Here is a 21,768-nt window from a genome sequence, read left to right as displayed (position 1 = left end):
GCTGCTGTTGTTTGCTCTGACTGAGTTGATTTTGATTTGGCGCACACTCAGGGGCTGTTTAGAGCTCAGATTACTCCGTAAGCTGGCTGTGCTCCCCAGTGCTGAAGCTGATCTCAAACAAGCTTTGGTGTCTGAGAGATCGCTCTTGTCTGCCTTGTGATGCCATAGACATGGGGGATCCTTGGGAATGGGGGGACCTTTGATTACTTATTTCTTAAATACACGTTCCTGCATGTGGGTCAGGACAATCAGACACAGGCTGGGCAGAGACCAGATGGAGCAATCCTGAGGAGGACTTGGGGCAGCAGCACAAGAGGGACGTGGAGCTGTTGGAGCGAGGCCAGAGGAGGCCATGGAGATGCTGCGAGGGCTGGAGCAGCTCTGCTCTGGAGCCAGGCTGAGAGAGCTGGGCTGGGTCAGCCTGGAGAAGAGAAGGCTCCTGAAGGGGAGACCTTGGAGCAGCTCCAGTGCCTGAAGGGGCTCCAGGAAACCTGGACAGAGGCTTTGGACAAGGGCCTGTAGGGACAGGCCAAGGGGAATGGCTTTAACCTGCCAGAGGGGAGACTGAGATGAGCTCTTAGGCAGAAGCTCTTCCCTGTGAGGGTGCTGAGGCGCTGGCACAGGGTGCCCAGAGAAGCTGTGGCTGCCCCATCCCTGGCACTGCTCAAGGCCAGGTTGGACACAGGGGCTTGGAGCAAGCTGCTCTAGTGGAAGGGGTCCCTGCCCGTGGCAGGGGTTGGAACTGGATGAGCTTTGAGGTCCCTTCCAACGCAAACCACTCTGGGATTCTATCTCCTACAATGAAATCCCAGACACCAGGCTGCTCTCAGTGTAGCATCACAACATCAGGATTGCTTCTGGATCATGCACTCGATACCCAAGAGATGTGCAGGTCCGGAGCCAGGGTTTCAGACCTCCCTTCCTGCCTCTCTCCTTTTCTTTCCTCTTCCACTTTGTAAGCCAGGTTTTAGTTTGTAGTATGGAAAAACCTTTGAAATCACCCTGTCACTGTGCAGAGCCCTGTATGCAGATGAATGGTGAATAAGTGCAATGCAGACGTAATTACAGAGTTATAAGAGCTTTATTTATGGTGTTCACATTAAAGTGATATCACGCTATTAAATCTTCCTACCATTAGCTACTCAGTGTGGAGAGAGAGCGAGAGAGCACATGTAAGTGAGGCAATCATGGGAAAATGTCCTCATTAGTCTCTTAAGAACAGCAGAAGACACAAAGGGAGGTGGACTCCTCAGTGAGGGCTGTTACAAGGTAGGGACATATAGATATATATATCTATATATATATAAAATAGCATATAATTCAGCATAGTTCCTATAGAGAGACTTGCTCTGCTGAGGTCGCCATAGACCTTTGCCTTCTGGCCCTGGCTTTGGGCACCAGCTCAGGACACCTCTGCTCAGAGACCAGTCCCCTCTCCCCAGGGCAAAGGCATTTCTGAACCCCCTTTTTGGTTCAATTTTCCCCTGTTTTTATAGAGAACCATCAGCAAAACCCAAAGAATATGAGCCCCATGCCTCCATGCTCCCCAGAGGCTGCAATGGAGGGTCTGCTTCCTGCTAAAGGACTCTTCAAATCCGAAATAAATAGTAGAATGTGATGTGGAACAATAAACCCAGATGTTCTCTGTGCCACAGAGAGCTTGCTGCAGTGAGATAAATCTTGGAATCCATTTAGTTCTTATCTTCTGTCAGAGGTAGGGCCAGCTTTCTGTGCATGCTTTATCCGGCGCAGTTTTTACTTAGAAAACTGAAATGAAGCTGGTTTGATCCCAAATGCAAATGTTTTAACTGAATGAAAACAGCCATAAAGGCCAGAATCCAGAGGATGAGCTGGGCCAGGCCTTCGGGGTGCTGTGATGTGGGGTCTGTTCCAGGTGACTTTAGGTTTCTAGTTGCCCATCTCATGGATGAAGACGGTTGTGATGCATAAGAAGAGTGAATCCAACGGGAGCTGCTGCTGCTGAGGCCACTTGGCAGCGTTTGTGGCTGTGCTGTTTGCTCACAGCCGGGTCACAGCTCATTTCAGGTCGCTCCTCACTGCACCAGCAGCTCAGCACTTTGCTGGTGGCTGCTCAGCTGGGTGGCTCTGAAGCCCTCCAAGCAGAGATGCTGATGCCAAAATGAACTGGAGCTTCCAAGCAAACTGGCAGTTGTGTCTTGGAGCAAGAGTTTGTGGAGGTGTCTGTACAGTGCAGGTCCTGATGTGAGCAAAGAAAACCCTGGTGTAACCACTTAGTGCTTTTGTTCTTCCTATCCCAGCAGTTGCTTGTTCAGCCTTAGAGCAGCTCCAGTGCCTAAAGGGGCTGCAGGAAACCTGGAGAGGGGCTTTGGACAAGGGCCTGTAGGGACAGGCCAAGGGGAATGGCTTTAACCTGCCAGAGAGGAGACTGAGATGAGCTCTTAGGCAGAAGCTCTTCCCTGGGAGGGTGCTGAGGCGCTGGCACAGGGTGCCCAGAGAAGCTGTGGCTGCCCCATCCCTGGCAGTGTTCAAGGCCAGGTTGGACACAGGGGCTTGGAGCAAGCTGCTGCAGTGGAAGGTGTTGGGGTTGGAGCTGGAGGAGCTTTAAGGTCCCTTCCAACCCAAACCAGGCTGGGCTCTGTTATCCTATGAAACCCCAGACCTGAAGCTGAGTGTTTGATGCTGGCCTCCCTTTCCTCTGCACAGCCACGAGAGTCAGTTTTAGCGAGGCTACAGAGGAGCTGTTGCAGCCTCTGGGCTGTTAGATGTCATCGAGCTCAGCTCCCTGCATCTCCCAGCCAGAGCTGTTGGTTGCCACCTCCTTCCCTCCCTGTCTCTAACCAAGAGGATGAGGGGATGGGGAGGAACAGCAGGGCTGGGGCAAGTGGCACAAGACTACTGGGTCCAAAACAGTTCAGGAGGGGGGAAAAAAGGCAGAAGAAAAGCCTTGTCATGTGCTTCCAGTAAACACCGTATCTGACACGGAATTAATGGGGGGATTATGCGAAATCAGCACATACGTTTCTCAAAGTGACTTTCCTCGACAGAAGGACGCTAATCGCGCTTTCAGAGATCAAAGCCTTTAATCAGTGTTTAAGCATCTTAAGTTTGTTCCACTTTATTAAAGGAAAATAATGACACTGTGTTTTACATTATATTAAGGAGGAGGACGATGCCCCAGAAAAGCTGCTGGTTTCCTCTCGTTGCCTCGGTCCTGCTCTTTATTGCTGAGCACAAAATTCCTCCCATCCCGCAGGGAAATGGGCTCAGTGGTAGCTTAGGGAATGCGGCTGGAAAAGGCAAGCTTGATCTCCATCTCCCGTAAGTAGATCAGGCGCATCTCTTGACATGAGGTGGAGGTAGAGTCCTGTACCATGGCACATCGCAGCAGCCGTGCCTCTGCAGGGACGTGACAGGTTGTTTGGTGATGATTTGATGGAGTAAAACCTTCCTTCCCCCTGCAAAACACAGAGTCCCTGATTGAACTCCTTAGCAAACTTCTCCCTCTTCTCCCCAGTAGTTGGCACTTGCTGGCTGTGCTCAGGAGGAGTTAGATGTGGCCTCTTGGAAAGGGCTAAAAGGAAGCTTTTACGTTTCCCAGTCTAAAGCAGCCTTGCTTAGAATGCACCATTATTTTTATGAGCACTTTTGAGGCTGCTCAAGCTGGAAATCAAACTTTCCCTTGGGTCTGCAATTAGGGTTGTGGTTTTTTGTCTCCAATTTCTTAAAGAAAAGGGTTTTAGAAAAAAAAAAAAAAAAAGGTTAAACACAATCTTTTCTTTCCTGTTTGAAATCATGCAGCATTACCAAAGAGCTTGGAAACCACTTACTCTGACAGGTCTTTGCTTTCTCCCACACTAAAGGACTGCTGTGATTTAAGCCCAGCCGGTAACTCAGAACCCCGCAGCTGCTTGCTCACTCCCCCCTCTTTTGCCTCATGCTTGCCCCCTCATTACTGATCTTGTGTTGGGTACCCTGGGTCAAGCAGCGTTTGGGGGCCTCCTCCCCAGGTTTGTGTGTGCTTCTGCTTGCCTTGCTCTGCCCTGCTCCCCATCCGGTCCCTCTGACCTCGGGAGCCACCAGTGCTGCCCAGCTCAGCCACTGCTCTTGGAGGAGATGCGGTGGCATCGTGATGGGCGCCTGTTTTCTAGGAGAAAAAGGGATTTCTGGCAGGTGGTTACAGCTGCCCACCCCAGTCAATAAATACCCAGTGACAGAGAGATGAACAGACAGGATTGCAGGCATCAGCATCAGCTGGGGCTTCCAAAGCAGCTTTTCAGAGCTCTGTCAGCAGCTGCTCTGCTCACAGTGCTGCAATGCTCAGCGCATTGCCAGAGGGAACCCAGCCCGTGGCGGTGAGCAGCAGGGAGCCCAGGGCTCTGCCCTTCAAGCCTGGGTTTTGCCTGTGAGTCTCTTTGAGTGTGTAGCCTGTCAGAAAGGTTCTTCCACCCTCCAGGTCCATCTCAGCATCTCAGGTGTGTTTGAGAAGACCCACTCGTTTCCTTCCTGGGCTTAGGTGCAAGAATGTGCCAGGATGCTGTCGTTCACACCAGTGTTCACCACTCTCCACATTCTTTATCTGTAGCTGCAGATGCTTCTGGCTGCACTTTGAATTCTTGGCCTCAACACTTCCACCTCACCATCCAGATGGCTTTAGAGGAAGGAATTGGGCAGTCATTGTCAGAACTCAAGGCTTGTTAGTCAGCAAGTCAAACTAACACTTTTCATAACCAAACTGCCCCAGTTTGGAGCTTTGCTGCATGTCGGATGCTCACAATCATACACTAAGAAGAAAATGAGAGCTGAGACAGAAATCTGTAGTTTCATCTTGAAATGGTCACCTTTTCAATGTCTAAATCTTCTTCAGTCAGTGCAACCCTTGTCTCGATACACTGGTACTAGTACTTCTTCCCAAATAGGCAGACCAACTTGTGCCTGTTGACAAGGTTGCCCTTGCATTCCTTCCCATCCAAAGTCATAGTTGTGCTGGGTGGCACTGGGTCCCTGTGCAGTTAAGCCATCATTACCTCTATCTTTCTGCCATGCTGAGCAGCCTGATCTTTGCATGTCACATGCCATTAGGTTTAAAGTCATTTAGCAAAGACATTAGTCTGCAGCTGGGTGGAACTGTCTGGTGTGCGCCACTTCAGCTTTCATGGTCTGACACTCACTTCAGGCTTTAAGATCTCACTGTGATGAGTCTGTGCCTCAGTTTACCTTTCTTACCTAATTTCATTTAAAATAGAGCTGTGTTCTTCTCACCTTTTCTGTTTCAAGTAGCAATGCACTAACTGTTGGCAATTGTTTGAGCCATGGAGGCTTTTTCATGTGAGCAAAGCCACCCATGTGCAAGCACACACCAGCACACACACACACCAGCCTACAAGGAGAAGGTGATGCTTGTGGCTCTGCTGCCTGGTGGAGACTCCACCTGGGAGCTCAGACAAGCCTGAGCTTCATCTTCTGGAGAGGGGCTTTGGACAAGGGCCTGTAGGGACAGGACAAGGGGAATGGCTTTAACCTGCCAGAGGGGAACTGAGATGAGCTCTTAGGAAGACGGGGCTTGCAGCAAGCTGCTCTAGTGGAAGGTGTCCGTGGCTGTGGCAAGGGTTGGAACTGGATGAGCTTTGAGGTCCCTTCCAACACAGAGGAGTTTGTGATTCCGTGACTGTCCCCGTGCACAGCGCCCTTGCTTCAGAGAGCTATCATGAGGGTTAGTTCATTAACACCTGTAGAAGGCACCTCAAGTGGAAAATCAGTTCTGAGCGTACCATTTGGGCAGTGGAGAAGAGCTGTCATGCCAGTTGACTGCTTCCCATGAAACTGTCACCTCCATTTGCACCCTGCCTTTTGCAGTGTCTGAGCATGGACATGGATGGAACTCCCACTCTTGAGCTACCCAGAAACTCCCACTCTTTGAGCTACCCAGAATCATCTGGGCTGGCTTGAAAGCTGCAGACAGGTTTTTATCTGCCTAAAGAGGCAGAGCGAGAGCCTGGTGTTTGAATCCCTATCAGTGAAATGACCGATGGGCTTATGCTCTATCCCACCTGGAGGCAGCAGCTATTCCTCCACAAATCCCAGTCCTCATCAGCACAAATGGTTGAGCAGCATCTGCACGCACCTGGCACGCCAAGCAGAGGCAGCATCCACCACGGCTGTCCCTACCTGATCCATGCCTCTCCCTGGCAAGTGGCTGCACCCGATTCAAGCCGGCTGCCGGGAAGTGATGGGGATGGCACCCGCTGCCATGCTGGCTTGTCCTCACTGTCGTCACGCTGTGACCTTGGCAGGGATCGAGTGTCTGGCAGCACTGCTGACTGTTAGGCTGCAGGAGCACGGGGCACCCCTGTGCACCAGGCAAAGTGAGGGTCTCCAGGGTCTCTCCTCCTCCTCAGTGTCCGTTGTAGAGCAATGTAGTTGTCTTTGCATGAAGATGAAAACCCCCTGTTGGGGGGAGCACGGGAGGAAAGTGTGGTGACGTGATTGCAGAAAGTGCGGTGTAAGGGCAGACATGGAAAAAGAGGGGATGGATTAGTGGATGGATGGATGCGTGGGTGGATGGAAGGAAGGACAGGCACCAGGCTGGAATGGCAGGGAAGCTGAAGGGCAAGGGCAGCCTTGAAGAGACAAGATGGTGCAAGCAGCTCAGCGGTGGTGTTGGCAGAAGGCTCAGCAGGCTCCGGGGGCTCTGATGCTTTTTCGCACTGACTTCTTGCATTCTGTTCATGTTTCTTTCTATTTCTGCACCTGGATCGTGGCCAGAATGAAAAACGAGAAGGGGAGATCGAAAACTTAGTGCTTTTCAATTAAACAAGAAGCACTTTGCCATTGTAAGCGAGCTTATTTAGACATTAAATCAAAATCAAATGCTTGCACTATCAGTGCTACTTACAGTCTGATAATTAATGATGGCTTTCCCCAGTGCAAACTCTGCTGTGTTCTGTCAGCACCACTGTACATCTTTGATGGAAAGCTTTTTAAGTAGTTTCAGATCTGTAAAATAAAAATAGCACGTGGTGGTAATTCTCTGCCCAAGGAATAAATAATAAAGGCTTGTAACGTTTAAGTGGCGGATGGCAGCTAATCAACCATTTCAGCATCATTGCGTGGTGCTGAGCTTAGGAATGGGAGCAGGAAGGGTTTTCTTTGCGCTTATGTGGAATCTCTCTGACAGTGTGAAGGAGTTTTAAAGCAGATGTATATTATTTTTGCTTTGTTTTCAAGACCTTTTCCGTAGCCTAAATAGTGAAAGGGACCTTAGTGCTAATGAAAATCAAGCTCAGTTCTTCGTATGGAAATGGAAACCATCCCAATCGCATTTGCCCTTCCCCCTGCTAAGTGTTGGAAGAGGATAAAAACAGACAGGAGAAGAGAATGCATTAAGCTGTATGCATTAATCTTTGCTAAGCACAAGTCCCCAAGGTCATGTCCCATCAGGGGCCCTCAGCAGCCTCAGAAGGTAACTTGGAGAACTCTGGAGCTGGAAGCATGAACTGCTGGGGGCAGAAGCTGGCTGCAGGGGTGAGGGCTGCTGGAAGGTCAGGAACCTCAGCCTGGGATGTGGCTGGCAGGTCTCACCCCCCACCAGTTCCCCATCTCTCTTACAGGGTCTGGACTGGACTCCATGCCTAGGTATGTCTTTCTTCTCATGCCTTTTTCCCCCATCAGGAGCACACAGAGCTGTCTCCTTTCTCAGCCTTCCTTTTGGAGTAAATCCTGCCTGATGCTCTTGAGCAACATGTGCCTCCCCTCTCCAATCTCAGCCACCATGGCGGTGGGTGTGAGGATGGCATCCCTCACCCTTCCCTATCCCAGCCTCTGTGCTGGAAGGAATCTTCTCCCATCAACATGCTCAGCAGAGCAGACAGCTGCCAAGTGTAGTATTTAGGCCTCACCTCGCTCCGCCTCACACTGCAGCTGCTGCCACAATTAAGCTGCATTATTTCTATCTAAATTGAGAAGCTTCCTCTCCTCCCTTTGCCTCCCTCCTCTTTCCTCCTCCGCCCCACACATGCCATGCCATTCCAATGGTGCAGCTTCAGCACTTCCCAGCCTGGGAAGGATGCTCGGTGCCAGGCAAGGTTTGGAGCTCAACACAGGACCTGCAGTTCCATCTGGGTGAGGAGAGTGGGTTTCTGCCCTGCTTAGTGAACAGAGGAGAACAGGATGAGATGGACATTAGACCCCCCTGCAGCCCTGGGGCAACAGCACAAGAGGGACTTGGAGCTGTTGGAGCGAGGCCAGAGGCCATGGGGATGCTGCAAGGGCTGGAGCAGCTCTGCTCTGGAGCCAGGCTGAGAGAGCTGGGCTGGGTCAGCCTGGAGAAAAGAAGGCTCCTGAAGGGGAGACCTTAGAGCAGCTCCAGTGCTGTGGCAGGGGTTGGAACTGAATGAGCTTTAAGGTCCCTTCCAGCCTAAACCAGTGTAGGTTTCTATGGTGATTCTATGGAGCAGTGACTAAACACCAGGTCTGTCTTGCAACCTCTCTCCTGTTACCACCTTTGAGAGGATTGGACCATCTCTGACCAGTACTGACCAGAATAAAATTCTTCCCATATGTCCTCTTCTGCATCCCTCAATCTCCACCTCATTCCCAGCCGCAGGAATGTTGTCCCATCAACACCCCAGCAGAAGGGCAGGGGCCATTTATTATGCTGTGTGATTACTCACTCTCCCCATTAAGGTAGCACTCTCCCCGGCATAGGTAGCATCAGACAGTAAATCTTTGTGACTTTGGCTCATCTGGACATGCATCCTTTCTCATCTGCAGATTGGTGTGCAGATAAGAGCAGTAGCATTGTCAAAGGGGTTGTGGCAACTGAGGGGACACACTGAGCCCCAGCAGCCAGAGGAGTGCATGGACATTGAACCTCAGTGAATAACCAGGGCTAGAGGAGGAACAAAATAGCGTGGTCTTTCCCTGTTTGGCTGCCAGCATGCAAACAGCAGCAGGAGGGGATGCTTTATGGTGAGTAGCAACTGCATGTTTGATTCTGTGGCCAGAAGCAGACCCATCATGCAGAAGGAATGGTGTCTTGTTGGTCAAGTGAGAGGCACACCTCATCTGCCATGGAGGACAGGCTGTAGAGGGTGAGCTCCAGCATCTCCATAAGGAACTGTGTGGTCTGCCTCGCACAGAGATGCAGGGCTTCAAGAGCTGCTTCCTGGAAATAGTTACTAAGAGCAGTTTCTCATTTGGCAGTCGTAGCATCTCATGCTGGAAAAACACAAAGTGACCTGAAGCTGTGATAAGCAGCCCATGAAGGACGCACTCATTCCTCTCCCTGGGGTTGGATTTTGTTGTTAGTTGGCTTTTTCGGTTCTGATCAGGTTGAAATAATTGGAAACCATTAAAAAAGGATGTTGGAGCAATCTGAGCAGGATCATGGCATGAAGAGTCTGTCGTGTTTCTTCAGACTGCATGAGTGGACTGCTGGGGGAATCTGGAGTTGGCCTCTCTGGAAGTGACAGCTTGGATGCTACTCACTCCTTGTCCTTGGTGTGTGATTTATGCCCTCATTGCATGTGGAGTACTTGAATTCCTTATAGTGGGGACTGGGGAGGGACAATAGGTCTGAGTTTGTCATCTAGAGGGATTGTTATCACAGTAGTTAGCAGTATTGGTAGAGTTTAGTGTGGCTGGCAATGAGATTTTACACGGTGTATCTTCAGCAGAAGGTTTTCTATTACTTGGAGCAGATAAGAGCTGACATAGGTTGAGAATGACTTGGGAAATCAATAAGCAATAAAGCTTAGCATGAAAACAAATAAATTAGCCCAATCAGAAGAAACACACTGAGAGACCATCAGCCTCGTTAGACAGATGAAGTCAAATGTCACTCCAAGAGATGAGCAGTTGTTAAAGCGGAGATGCCAGGCTGCCTCTCAAAGCATTTTCTCAACCTCTTTTCCCTCTTTAGGATTGGGCTTGCTTCCATCTGCCAAGCTCAGTCTGAATCAAGTAGGAAAAGACAGACAGCCTCTGAAATACCTCATCTTCCTAGAAGGTATTTGCCTTTGTATCACTCTTCCATAGCGAATTCAACAGTGCCTAAAAATTCCCTTTGGGAGCTGCATGTGCTGCGGTCCTGAAGTTATCTCTCTGCTGACGGTGGCTTGGAAGGGGAGCTGTAGGAGTGAGGTCTGTAGCATGGGCCCAATTTCAAGGACTGATAGAATCCCAGCTTGGTTTGTGTTGGAAAAGACCTTAAAGCTCACCCAGTTCCAACCCCCTGCCACGGGCAGGGACACCTTCCACTGGAGCAGGTTCCTCAAAGCACCAGAGTGCACTAAAGGGGCAGAATCCCCTCCCTGAGCACACACTGAAGCCAGGTCACGGGGAGCTTCTTGTCCAACACTCCACATCCTTCTCTTCTCATCCAGTCTCCCCCAGCGTGTGTTTGTGCTGCACCTGGGACTCAGTGTGTAAGGGCAAAGCAGTGTCCATCGCTGTGAGCTGGGTTGGAGCTGCAGTGCTACAGGAGGGAGGTGGGAACTGCCTGTGGCTGTCGGGGTGTCTCCCACCGGGAAAGCAGTTGCTGTCTGCACGGTCAGACACCAGGAGCGCGCCTGGAAGGAGTCACCCTGCCTGCGCCGGCAGTGGGAAACCAGCTTGTTCCAGTCATTAACTAATTAAAACGCGCTAGAATGATCGTAATTGGATGTCTGACTCTAACCTTCAGCTCTGGCTTAGTTAGTACATAAACCCTGTGCGAGGGAGGGGATTTAATGAGCTTCGACTTATCTCTTCAACCTCCCAAGGAGGATGCCCACAGCTCGCTCCGGTAGCCTCCCACTGCTCTGTGATCATCCGTTTGTAGCTTATGGGGCACTGAATAGGTTGAAGACTAATGCTTTAAGGCAGTGTGAACTGGGTTAGGATCGCTACTAGGCCTAATGTTGCTGTTAGACAGGCAAACGGTCTCAGCCAGTTCCCAGCAGCAGAAGGAATACGTTTTTATTGCTCATAATTACATGGTTTTAGCTAAATTAATCACTGGAGTAGATGCAGTGTTTTGGTTCAACAGAATTACACCACGCTCCACATCCTCTGAATTTGACCCTCTGGCTTGCTGCAGGCAAAGTCCATGGGTGTTAATTGTGGGTGGGAGGAAGGACTAATCCATTGGTGCAAGTCCAGCTGGGGCTTTGGAGCAGAGCTGCCGGGCAGTTGTGCTTGTGGCTGTTGGGAAGAACTTGGGGGTTGGCTTGAGGCACATTGGGTTTTCTCCAGCTTTTTTAGCAAAAAAAAAGAGACTAAACGAGACCTCCTTCCCGCTTGAGCAAGTGGATAATAAAATCCCATTCCAAACCCAAGCATCACAGTGTTTTGGAAAGGGAATTTGAAGCGAGGGAAGGGGCCCAGTGAGCTGGAGTGGATGAACTCAGCACGAGCTCGTCCCATAGTGACCAGAATCTGGGATTTTTGAACGTAGACCAGCTGAGCCCAGCTGTACATGGAGGAGCTCAAGTCCTGGCCCATCCCAGGCTCTGTGATGGACCTTAAATGAGCCATTTTGCCCTTTAGACCTCGTTGAAGGGCAGATTTAAGGCAAGTTATGGGGAAGAAAAGTACAACTCCGTGTCCTTCACAAATGGCACATCCGTATGGGGCTTGTGTTGGACCCAAAGATCTCATTTCAGTCAGTTCTTTGGGATTTTGACCTTTTCATCCTTCCTTGTTTTCTCTAAGTTTTGAATTGGAAAATGAACGTGGAGAGCAAGGCAGAGCTTGCAATGAGGAAATGTCAAAACAGGATGTTCCAGACGTCGGGACTTTTTGAGCACTTGCAGATGGGTCGGAATGGAGCTTTTCCTTTGCAAAGGTCTGGCTCCAGCACATGTGGAGGGGGGGGGAAAGATGAGGGAATTTCTTGGGCAATCTGTGAGAATTCCTTGTACCTGCAGCAGCTTTTCAAAGCCCATTCACATCCATTCACTTTCACCCTCCCACACACACTGCTGAGAAATAAATCCTTTGGAAATGGAAATCAGGCTTGAAGTAAACAGATTAGTAATGGTTATTTGGTAACACTTATTAATTAAATGTCCTAAATACATTTAAACCGAGGCATTTAATTTAGATTTATAAGGATAATTTAGATTTATAAGAATCGTTATTATACATTAAGTACAGTAAAATGCCAATTGATTTTTATAGACAATATTTACTGAGGTATAACCACACTGCAAAATTTAATTATCTTCCTACTTTGTTAAAAGGACAGTCCAAAGGTTTCACAGCCAGGACCTTGTGCAAGGGCTGGCAGGGTTGGGAGCTGCTTCTGCTAATGCCATCTCAGCAAGCCAACCCTTGCCCTGCCCCATAACGTGTGGAGTCATTTCCACAAATGCCAAGTAAAAAGCCCAAAGTGCACTTTTCAGTGAGAAAATCTTTCACATTATTGTTCAGCCTGGAGAAGAGAAGGCTCCTGAAGGGGAGACCTCAGAGCAGCTCCAGTGCCTAAAGGGGCTGCAGGAAAGCTGGAGAGGGGCTTGGGACAAGGGATGTAGGGACAGGCCAAGGGGAATGGCTTTAACCTGCCTGAGGGGAGACTGAGATGAGCTCTTAGGCAGAAGCTCTTCCCTGGGAGGGTGCTGAGGCGCTGGCACAGGGTGCCCAGAGAAGCTGTGGCTGCCCCATCCCTGGCAGTGTTCAAGGCCAGGTTGGACACAGGGGCTTGGAGCAAGCTGCTCTAGTGGAAGGGGTCCCTGCCCGTGGCAGGGGTTGGAGCTGGAGGAGCTTTAAGGTCCCTTCCAACCCAAACAGTTCCATGGTTCTTAGTGTCACTGGTGGATCCCACCAATATTTTCTGCCAATATGGTGTATCATTAGGCTTCATTCTTAATACAAGTACTTAATACCTTTTAGCATCACTCAAGTTGTTGTGTGGGCTTTCCAAAGTAGAAAGTGTCAATCCTTTTCTCCCAAAGGACTTTTTATTTCACTTTGTATTGTCTATATACACATACTTTTGCCATTTTGTTGTCAGCCTGTGTAGGACCCCATTCATACATCAGGTCAGGATGTCTTTTCCTCCTTGCCCGGAAGCAACCCATAAGTTAGTGGCTGTGCGGATGCTGGCCAGAGGTGCTCAGAGGGACCACAGCAGCTCCCAGGGAAGCAGAGCAGGCAGCACGATTCCCTGGGCCCTGCTGATGAAACCAACACTTGCAGCGGGGTAAAAACAGAGCCTGAAGAACCAAAACCATGGTTTCCAGTTCTTCAGTGGTGGGAACCTGGAGCAGAATCATTTCCACTGCTGTCTTCCAGGCTGGGCACATCCTCAGGGCAGGGATCTGTCCCTGTTCCAGCTTGCAGAACGTGTCACAGACATTTGATCCATTGGCAGTTAGGGAGGTTCATGTTCCTTAAGCTTCACTTAAGGAAGAATGAGCCCAGAATCTCAAGCAGAGGCCGGTGTGTTCACATCAATGTGTCTCACCTGTGTTCACATCAGCCCCATCAATCAGCCCGGCATCCTAACAAGTTCATCGAGACTCTGAACGAGCCTGGGCTGAATCTCCAGGCTTGAAGCAGGGTTCCCGTAAGAAATAACTCACAACATGCAGCTCAGAGGGCAGGAGAATGATTCCTGAAGTGAAAATGCCATAAAGCAGAGATGTTCTATAGGATAAACACGTCTTTAATGCAGTTCTGCTGAAGAATTTGCTGTGGTAATCTTGGAATGTGAATTCGCCAGCTCTGACCGCTCTGACTCTCCCCGCTCAAACATGACAAGGAGCCAAAGCCTCCGATTCCCATCGGAATTAACAGTAAGCCCAAGTGCTTCCAGATCTCTGCACAGCCCAGCTGTATGCTTTGTGGTGAATCTCTTTCAGCTGCAGTGTTGCACATTTTCCAGCTGAAAAGTGATCCGCTGCTGTATGGGGTAATTTCCCAGCTAAATCGCTCAGTGGTCGTAAGGAATAACAGTTCCCTTGCAAGCCAGTGCAATGGGCAGGGATGAGCATCTGGCTTTGGGAGGAGGGAGGCTGTGCATGGGGAACCTAGCAAGGAAATGAGATGATCCTGTTGAATCTGTAATTGAGGTTATTACTTGGAATATGGATATCGAGTCTGTGGAGGAGGAGCTGCTGATGCGGCTCTTCACGTGTTTGTGGGGATACATGGGTGTTTGAGCTGACTCACTGCTTGCGCTTTGGGACCAGTTGAACTCGGTGGTGATGCTTTGAAGGGGGCCAGGCTTTTCTTCCTGAAAAGGTGAGCCTTTGGATGTAAAACGGGAGAAAGAGCAGCAACGAAGGTGCACTGCAGGAAGGAGCAAGGCTGAGTGCCCACGGGTCAGCATCACACAGTGGGAACAAGGCTCGTGAGTTGCTCTGGTTCCTTTGCGAATTCCTGGGATCATGGGGATGCACATGGGATTTATAGTGTAAAATAATCCCTTCTCTATGCGCTCTGGCCGTGAAGCTGGAAAAGTTCTAAGGAGCCAGGGGCTTATTCTGTAGTTGTGCCTTCACGTGTTTGGGTGGTAGAAGCAAACTTGGGCTGTGCTCCACATGGTTAAGGTCAGAACACAGTGTTTGTGCCACGCTATCATCACCCCATTCTGCTGGAGCAGAATGAATCCATGTTAGCAGTCAGCTTTGTAGGTGCATGCTCTGGGTCTAAACAAGCAAAGATGATGCTTGGACAGGGCAGCGGCCTCAGAAATGAGGTTTTGCTTTTTGTTGGCCTCGCAGAGAATGCCCAGGGAGGGAAATAAAGGGAGCGATGAATCTCCTCACGCACCCAAACAGCGTGATGGAAATGAAGACAGTTGTGTTGCGTGAACGTTTCGAGGAGCACAGAGCGCTGGGAACATGTTCCAAATGTCAAATGGATTATACTCCAGCGTCCTTATTGTTTCATACAATTCTCATCTAATGTCACCCCTGGCAACAATAATACAAGTCTCAATATTCACTTTGATGTAGCCTCACTGGGTGTTTTTAAGCAATGAGGAAACTGCTGTAGGGGTGAGAGGAGAAGGGGCAGGGGAGTGGGGGTTGCTGTTACACCCAGCACAAGGGTTACAAAGCAGATCCCGGGATTAAATCCATCAGGAAGATTGAGTTTGCAGGATCAAGGTCCCTGACACCTGCACAGGCTCGCCTTTGAGTTTTAATCACGAGCTTTCTCTCCGTTGGAATACAATTAGGGAGCCCTTGAGCTGGAAGCAAACAGATTGGAGGAGCACAGTGAAAGCAAATGCAGCAACATGAAGGGGGACAAATCATGTTAATTTTGCCAGAGTTTAGCAGAGCTGTCACATTGCAAGGTCAGGCCAAAACGAGCTGATTTTGTGGGAAGGAAGGCTAAAATGGCTAGAAAGGTGGAAAGTGCAAAGAAGCAGCATGGGCTTGTCCTCCATGATTTGACCCCAGAGGTTTGCATACAGTGGGTTGACAGATAGAGCAGCCAGCCCCCGAGGCTCCTAACACCACCATTACTCCATGCTGCTTCCAGGCTGCTGCCTGCCAGGGTGTTTGCACAGTTACTTTGCTGCAGCATCACTGGGAGCTGCCCCATGTCCCCCTTGCACCCAACAGAGCAGGGGTGGGATGGCGCCAGAGGGAGCAGGGCCAGCACAGCTCCATGTCCTGCAGAGCAGCATCTCCCCTCGCCTGCCTTAGGGCAGTGACCTCTCTCCACCACAGCCTTTCCAAGCTTATGTCCTCTCCCATACCCGCACCACTGCACTGGGAAAGGAAGAGCCCATCCCATGCGCACCTCCTGGAAGCTGTATTTCTGTGTGAGGTTTCACTTTGCACGTGGTAGGGGAGAGGGGGCAATGTTGTTAAGCTTCAATGCTTTGAGATGCTGCTGGCAAACACAGTAAAACTCAAGTTTGGGTCTGGTAGGAATTAGAAATGCAGCATTTCTCCTGCTGGGTCTCATCTGGGAGGCATGTGGGTATCCAAGCTCTAGAGGTGGGACCAGGACAATTGTACCCTTTTCCATCCCTAATTCCACTGGCCAGAATGCTGCTCAGCACAGGGTAGGAATTCCTCTCAAGGGGCTGGACCTGCATTGGAATAAGCGAGAGTCAATGGGAGTTGGGAGCATTCAGGCTTTACTCAGTGCAGGCTCTACTTTTCAAAGTGTGAGCAAAGTCTCATTAAAGTCAGTTGCCAAGTTTATGTCCTGCTGACCTGGAAGGAGGTTGGCTCAGATAAAATCCTTGTACAGGAAGGCTGGAAAACATTTCAAAGCAGTGAAATCAGAGAGAGATGCGTTGCCTTTCACTGTATTCTCGAGGAGGAGATGCTGCAGTCTGCTCAGATCAGTGCTGTCATGCCAGACACCCAGACCTGGGAATGGGCAATTTTGGATCCATACTATTTATATTCTCAGCCTGTGGCCTCTCTTCTGTGTCCTGCTGTCTAAACTGATTGCACAGTGTTTGTCTTATTCCAAGAGCTATCATATTTGACATGGGCATAATGTTTCACTTCTTATTTCTGCCTTAAATTATAGGAGTTTCACTGAGCGCTGTGATTTGTGTGGTTGGTATTACAGACATCAATCACAGCTTGCCTTTTTCCCTTCCATCTCTAATGCCACAAGGTTTCTTTCCTTCACTGCTTTCCATCCTAGTGTGGATTAAAGAGGCAGTTGCTCGTGGAGGAGCTGAAAGGACAAAACAACATGAAATGATTCGAGCTCTGGTGTGAAATGGGTGCACTAAAGAGCAAAATATGTCAGATTGTGCGGTTATGATCTGAATATCATCTTGTGGTTATCTTCACAGGTTTGACTAGGGCAGGCAGAGGACAGGGACTCGGTACTGCTGGGCTCTGCCAGCACATTGCACCCAGTCGTTGTACTCAATCCCCTTTATTCCCTCTTTTTGGTTACGATTCTCCCTGATTGTAAATGGTTGGAAGTATGTTTTGTGTAGATGTCTATAGTGAAAGGGGATGCGTAGCTGTGTCAGGCTTGGATAACATATTAAGAAATAACAAATCCCACCCAGTGTGGGATCCCACTCTTCAGCCAGTGCAAACAGAGGGTCTTCAAATAGTCTGACCCTGTCTGAAGATACCCATGTCTTGCTCATGACTACAGAGGCCAGCTGGACTGACTTAAAATCCCAGCCTGGTTTGGGTTGGAAGGGACCTTAAAGCTCATCCAGCTCCAACCCCTGCCACGGGCAGGGACCCCTTCCACTAGAGCAGCTTGCTCCAAGCCCCTGTGTCCAACCTGGCCTTGAGCAGTGCCAGGGATGGGGCAGCCACAGCTTCTCTGGGCACCCTGTGCCAGCGCCTCAGCACCCTCACAGGGAAGAGCTTCTGCCTAAGAGCTCATCTCAGTCTCCCCTCGGGCAGGTTAAAGCCATTCCCCTTGGCCTGTCCCTACAGGCCCTTGTATAATACTTGTTCTTCATTTAGACAGTTTAGGTAAGTGCCAAAGTTGCACCTTGAAGAGCGAGTGTATTCTATGTACAGGTCATACCCAGCCTTTGGTTGGAGTTGGGATCCCCAAACAGGACCACAACGCTGATCTTCATCATAAATGTTTGCAGGATGATTAGAGTATAAAAAACAAGTCTTTTCTGTAGATGGCAACTTCCCCCTTTTCCTCCCTAAGGAAACACAGCCGATAGACTTGGCCCCAAATCCTCAGCCCGTGATAGCTGATCAGACAGAAACTGTTGGAATCTGTCTTGGAAAATCATCCCCTTTCTGGTGAGCACCACAAGATGATTTAGCTTAGAGTCGTTTGGTGCCAGTACCCAAAGTGATGTCCTTTCTGTGCCCTCAGTCCTGCCGTACCACTGCAATGCAATCACAGCCACCTGCAGCTTGTTTTGATGCGGCTGATATTGCTGCTTCTCTTCGCTGCTGCCCGAGGGTATGCACCAATCTCTTAATACGTATATAAATATTATCCTTGTTAATCCCTCAGAGAAAAATAATATCAGCAAAACTTATTACCGTTTCCTGTGTGGCTGCCTGAGTAATGTGAACCAGATGATGCTTATATTTAAAAAATGAAAATGCCAATAAAGAAAGTAATATAAAGAAATTCACCTCTTGGTATTTTCCTACTGCAAATGGAGAACTAACAGAGGCATCCTACGTCTGCATGTTAAAATCTAGCAAAAACAAATGGGCTTCATTCAGCAGCCACGGAAGTTATGACCGTGGTGGCCCCATCTCCAAGTGGCACTGCTCCTTTTGAGCTCAGGCCTCAGTTGTAAGAGTTTCCATGGGATGAGCTTAATGAACGAGAGCTTTTAGGTAAGAGCACAGGTCAGAGCCAGCAGGTCCCAGTTGTGCCCTTCGCAATGCTAAGCTGCAGAGAAAGGTCTGTGGCTTGCAGAAGCCAGTGTAACTCTTTGCTCATTAAGACCATGCTTCTTTACACAGATTTACATAGTTCTGGGACTCGTTCATCCATACCAGCAACACAAGATGAAAACAAGGGGGGAAAACCCCATTCAAATCACACTCAAAGCCCTCCAAACAGGACAAAAGGCAGCGCTGTAGCAGTAGGAATGGCTCTCTTCATGCTGGGCACTGAGGGAACCCACAGCAAACACTAGTGGTGGGTAATTCTCATCCCTGTAAAGAGCGAAACTTATCTGGTGCTTATCAGGGAATGTGTTATCTGACCAGATGTTAAGCTCGGAAAACTCTTCCCAATTTCCTCCTTTGACACCTCCATTGCTTCCCGTAGTTTTCATCTTTTCAGGCTATAATTATAACTGGTCGATCCCTTTCATTAGATGATTTCTTGTGGGGTTTGTATGGTTTGTGTCTTTGAATTCTGTAAGCAAAATCCTTTTTGCCGTTTCTGGTCACAATTATAGAAGAAAGAATCATCAACAGAATGGCAAAATTCCAAAGCAAATGTCCCCATCATCTTCCAGAAATGAGAAAAATGAGGCCACTTTTCTGACATGATGAAAATAGAGCTCCCCAGTGCTAATGTCTTGTGTCGCATCTCTCAGCCTTATCTGTATTGCGAATGGGTATCATCCAGTTAGAGTTCTGGTGCAGTTCTCCCAAGAGCTGGGTTTTTCCTTGGAGCTCCATGCCATTTGTGTGGTCAGATGGGATTCAGCTTGTTTTAAAAAACCAATCAGTCCTCTTGTCTTTCGGGCTGTGAAAAGAGTAATGTTTAAACCGCTGCTGCTTAAAGAGAGATAGGCAGCAAGATGCTGCCCTGAATGGCTCTTTATCCAGTATATCTATTTATGCCTGTCCACCCAGCTAGCTGATTGTCTGTCTTTCTAAACATAATAGATGTGCTTAAAAAGGAGTGTAGAAAGGGTGACAATCACTCAGCAGAAAGCTCTGCAGCTCATAAATCTTGTTCGAGCCTTTCTGTGAGGACCAGAAGGGGCTTAGGTTTAGTGCTGGCCCTGTTGAAAGGGGTGAACTGCGCCTAGTAAAAGGAAAGGCTCAGCCAGGTGAGCTTAGGGCACAGGATGGTGGGTGCCATCCTATAGAATCATAGTTTGTGTTGGAAGGGACCTTCTCAAAGGTCATCTAGTCCAACCCCATGCTCAGTTAGGACTAAATATCTCCAGGTCAGGCCTGTCTGTATGAGTCTGGGCTTACACTCTCCATCCAGCTCAGGCTGAAAGACATCAATGGTCTTCATCCCCCTGCCTCATCCTCCTGAGGCAGTTCCAGCATCCAAGGCAGCAACAGCAAGCTTGGGAAAGTTTCTTTCCATCATTGGAATGACAAAAACTCCTGTGGTAGGCACACATCTCCAGCGTGCCAGGGATGAAAGAGTCACCAGTGATAAAAGATCTGTCTTGGTCCTGAGCAAGAGATGAGCCCCCCCCTTTCATTCCGAGTCATTAACGGCTCACCCATTCCAATGGTGTTTCCCAGCAAAATTATGCATTTTAAATCCTTTAATTGCTTGTTATCCTCAGCACCACGTGGGCTTTCTTCTTATTTATCTGCTTGCTTTTGTTGTTACAGGTAAATGCTTTTTTTGCACTGGCTTTTATGGGGGGAAAACTGCATTGTTATCTCTCTCTCTGCAGGAAGACAACAGGGGCTGCCGGGATCCGATGGTGGAGGCAGCAGTAGGGTGTCTCAAGTGACTTCTCCGTTCGGAACCATCTGTGGATGAGATCCTGGGATCTGCATAGAGGCTGGTGAGAAAAGAAGGGTTGTTGGTTTTTTTTCTTCCCAGTCTTTAAAATGGCTTTAGTGATAAGAGAAAAATTAATTACTAGGGAGATGACTGAAAGCAGTGTTCTGCCGATGCGATAACTGCGCACACTGGAGACATCTGTTTGGGTTTATTTCCAAAGACACTCCCGTGCTTTGCTCTTGGAGCTGTGAATGGTTGGTAATACAGCTATTGTTGCAGTAAATATGCATTCATTTCCGACCTTAGGAACGTTTATGGAGCTTTGTCTACCCTGAGTTGAATTATTAGGAGACAGAGCACAATGGTTCATGCCAAGATTGAGATCAGATCTTTTCAAGCGCTGGGGGGACTGGAGCCAGGGATTAACTCCAGATCACAGCCTTCAGAATTATAATAGGAGTGATTTGACAGAAATAATCAGCAGAATAAACCATTCCTAAAGCATCTGAAGTTCGCTGGGATGAAAAATGGGGTGATTTTCCTTGGTGGGAGGGATGTATCAGCGGCCCATGGTGACCCAGATCATCGTTATTGTTGACTGTCCTCAGTAACTTTCCTGTTGTGGATGGATTTGTTTCTTGCCAGTGAACTAAGAGTAAGTCTGTGAAATTCCAGCCAAGTTGCAGATTCTGCCTGAGATGCCATTGCTCTTCCTTTTACATTTTTACCTGTACTTTAACAAATTTGGTATAAAAAGCTATGAAATGAGAGCCCTGATGGTCTGCGCTCACCTTGCACTTTGCTGCAAATTGGTGACATAAATCTCGGGCAATGGAGTTGAAGGCCAGAAGACATCACAGGAATTATTCAGATGATGTCCTCCATGGCTCAGGTCACACATGGAGTAATTCCTAAGCTGGAGGACATCAGGTTTCCCATTACTCAAGGTGTACCCTTCATAAGGTCAGCTGTTTGGCAAAATTCATGTGTCCTGCCCAGGGAGGGAGGATATATTTGGGTCTTGCACGAATACTTCTGTGAACTGTGTGCATGTGTCATAAATCTGAGTGTTCTCCTCCATACTGGAGCCTGTTCCTTTCTCTGAGCCAGACTTCCAGGGGTTTTAGGAGAACATGAATCATGGAACCATCGAATGGTTTGGGTTGGAAAGGACCTTAAGATCACCCAGTTCCAACCCCCTGAAACGTCCATGGGGGATACAGGGCTGAGAGGATGGTGATTATTGGTTTTCTTGCAAATAGGGGATGCCTGCTGCTGCTCTCCTCACGCGTTTTTGTTGGAATTGTGATGGATATTGTCAATACAAGTGTGGAATGCTCTCAGGGTTGTCACCTTTTCCTTTACTTCTACCTGTGTCTAACTTAAAAGTAACCAAAACCCTCAGAGCTGTGCATCCTGCTCAGATCCTGCCAATTGAGCTCATCTGTGGAGAATACGGATAGGAGTTGGAGTAGTCTCGCACTGAGCTGAAAGCAAACATGATGCGAGGGTTGTTATGCTTCTGGCTAAATACTCTAATTGCTGAAAACAGCCTCAAACCACCTGGTACTATGTTCTGTGTCAGGATTTGCCATAACCGCCATAAATAAGGTCTGAATTCACTAACATTTACACCTTTTCCTGGCTTTTTTGGGCTAAGAGGAGGGATTAGTAGTTAAAGGCTGTGCTTGGTTATTTCCAGCCTTAGTTGATCACGTG

At 48.8% G+C, this 21,768-nt stretch overlaps 2 long non-coding RNA genes across 2 annotated transcripts in view; one reads left to right on the top strand and one right to left on the bottom strand.

The window, feature by feature from the left end:
• Window positions 1-20,960, top strand: part of LOC130593036 (uncharacterized) — a 61,413-nt gene extending 40,453 nt beyond the window's left edge. The window contains exon 3 of the long non-coding RNA XR_008970737.1: window positions 19,997-20,960. This is a non-coding gene — a long non-coding RNA (uncharacterized LOC130593036). The remainder of the gene's footprint in view (window positions 1-19,996) is intronic.
• Window positions 3,083-8,109, bottom strand: LOC130593039 (uncharacterized). Its single transcript, XR_008970740.1, has 3 exons — window positions 6,875-8,109; window positions 3,936-4,126; window positions 3,083-3,437 (listed from the first exon to the last, which is right to left on the bottom strand). It is a non-coding gene; the product is annotated as an uncharacterized LOC130593039 (long non-coding RNA).
• Window positions 20,961-21,768: the final 808 nt, after the last annotated feature.

The sequence above is a fragment of the Pezoporus wallicus genome, unplaced genomic scaffold (genome assembly GCF_028554395.1).
Source record: "Pezoporus wallicus isolate ANWC-B61680 ecotype Strahan unplaced genomic scaffold, APGP_CSIRO_Pwel_v1 contig_10769, whole genome shotgun sequence".
In the NCBI taxonomy this organism is placed as follows: domain Eukaryota; kingdom Metazoa; phylum Chordata; class Aves; order Psittaciformes; family Psittacidae; genus Pezoporus; species Pezoporus wallicus.
The sequence above is the reverse complement of the archived record's forward strand: the minus strand, read 5'-3'. Positions and strand labels throughout refer to the sequence as shown.